This window comes from Terrapene carolina, unplaced genomic scaffold, assembly GCF_002925995.2.
Source record: "Terrapene carolina triunguis isolate 2854851 unplaced genomic scaffold, T_m_triunguis-2.0 Scaffold130, whole genome shotgun sequence".
NCBI lineage: Eukaryota > Metazoa > Chordata > Testudines > Emydidae > Terrapene > Terrapene triunguis.
This window is the reverse complement of record NW_020664481.1, coordinates 3043638-3046292: the sequence shown is the minus strand read 5'-3', so window position 1 is coordinate 3046292 and position 2655 is coordinate 3043638.

Below are 2655 nucleotides of genomic sequence, written 5' to 3'. Positions count from 1 at the left end.
CCCCCTCCCCAGAGTCCTGTACCCCTCCCCAGAGTTCTGTCCTGTCCCCCTTCCCGGAGTCCCTTCCCTCTCCCGTACCCCTCCCCAGAGTCCTGTACCCCTCCCGTACCCCTCCCCAGAGTCCCGTCCCCCTTTCCGGAGTCCTGTACCCCTCCTGTTCCCCTCCCAGGGTCCCGTCCCCCATGATTCTCCATGCATCTGAAGAAGTGAGTTTTTTTACCCACGAAAGCTTATGCCCAAATAAATCTGTTAGTCTTTAAAGTGCCACCGGACTCCTTGTTGTTTTTGTTGATGATTCCCTGTTCTGTTCATTCCCTCTGGGGCACCTGGCAATGGCCACTGTCGGAAGACAGGATACTGGGCTAGATGGACCCTTGGCCTGACCCAGTAGGGCCGTTCTTATGCTCTTATGTTCCCCCTGAGATATATTTTCAGGCTGTTTTTAGTCTGGGGACTGAGGTTTAATGACAAGGTAAAAAACAAAAAAAGTCTCCAACATCATTTTGGTTTAATACCATTTGGGACGTTTGGCACTGGGGAAAACTCAATTATAGAGGAAAAAGTTGGAAAGTATCTTGCAATCTGGTTGCACTTTATTCATGGGGAAAAAACCAGAAACTTCAGTTGTCTGTCAGTCAAGCTCATGGAGTTAGTTTGACTTGTTATGGGTTTTTAACTAATTCCTGACAAATAGCTATCAGTTCAATAGGTCCTGTTGTGCTCATTTGGGCCCTGATCCTGCAAACACTTCACAGAGCAAGTGTCAAGTGATGCTCATGCATAAGCGTTTGCAGGATCTGGGCCTTAGTACTGACATTTCCAATTGTGCTCAGTATTGATGTGGAGACTAATACCCACTAACGATTCATAATAACCACAAACAAAACACTTATGTCTTTATGCAGAGTGAATTATTCAGAGAATTTTCTGCCAGGTGACAGAACTACAAAAAACCACCTTTCGTTCATGGCACTCTGATGCTAACAGGAATGAGTGATCCTGGCAATCGGGAAGTATGTTAGAGAGACAAGGTGGGTGAGGTAATATCTGTTATTGGACCAATTTCTATTGCTGTATATCTGGGAGCAGGGGAGGGTTCTTTTCAGGAAGAAGTGGCTATCTTACAATAGCTAACTAACGGATAAAACTAGTCAGATTAATTTCTTAGGCCCTGCTGCTGCAAACACTTCCGGGGGTGTTTAGAAATAAGCACCGGCATACGTGTGAACAAGACAAGGGCCTTACTCCTCAAGGGTACCCAGATTATATCCCACTTAATTGGACAGATAGTTTCACAAGCAGTTGTGACCACGCTGGAGCCCAGCAAGCAGGGGTGGTGGGCAGATTTTATTGTAGGTATGTAATTAATTACCAAGAGGTAACCATTAAGTAAGCGTATACATTCAATCCCATTGGAGCTCTGTCTCCAATACAAGCCCCTTTGATCTGAGATTGGAGTGAAAGGCAGAGCCCTGGCATTGATGCTGGCCTCACTTCAGTGCCAGTCCAGATGAATGCCTTTGAAATCAGTGAACTTGCTTGGGTGGAAAATTGTCGCGAGTGAGAGCAGAATCAGGCCCTCTTTGTATTAAGAATAACGGGTCCCCAGGTGAATTCAGCGGGGACTCGGTCTGCCGTGTGTTACCAACCTTTCCAGCTGCACTCCACCACTTCTGAAATGATGCAGTTCAGCCCTGCACAGGTTATATAGAGGGGAGGCGATGTGAGGTCAGCTGATTTGGGTTCTGCCGCTTTATTGCCCTGAGGTTGCCGAGTGATGATGTTTCTAGTGTTCTGAGTTCCAGGTTCTGAGCTGTCCCGGGGTATGGAGACTGGGGCAGAGAGCGTTCTCCTCTGCTCAGTGGAAATGCCCCGACCTTACTGTTAATTGAATTGTCTCCTTAGACTGACCTCACACTTAGTAAGGCAACTCCCATCTTTTCATGTGTTTATACCTGCTCCTGTGTTTTCCACTCCATGCATCTGATGAAGTGGGCTGTAGCCCACGAAAGCTGATGCCCAAATAAATGTGTTAGTCTCTAAGGTGCCACAAGGACTCCTTGTTGTTTTTGCTGATACAGACTAACACAGCTACCACTCTGAAACCTGACCTTACAAACAGGCTGCTGTTGTCTCCAGAATCCGTCAGACCAGAGGAACAGGAAGCCAGTGATCAGGGCCACAACACTCCAGTCTGAGGGTATGTCTACACGGCAATCAAAGGTGTGATTGCAGCCTCGGTTGGCAGGCCAGCACAGCTAAAACTAGCAGGGAAGACGCGGCAGAATGGGTTTCAGTGCAGGCTGCCCAGGTACGACCAGGGACCCAGGGCACGTACTTCCATAGCTAGCCTGCGCTGAAGCCCCAGGCCTCTGTATCTTCACTTCTACTTTTAGCCATGCAATTAGATGAAAGCGAGTGCAGGTAGGCCTACTGGAGCGGCAATAACGCAGTGTAGATGACCCCGGGATTTTCCTGGGAGCAGAAATATTATCCCACGGGAAGGAAACTCTGGAAAGGGCCTTTCCTGAAATAAATAAAATCCCACCTGTTGCCTCTGTGTCACACAGTGGGGTCATGGGGAGAGAGGGACTGGGCAGCAGGAAGGATCTCTTACGTGTGTGAAATCACCGGCCAGCTTGAGACTAGCTGAAA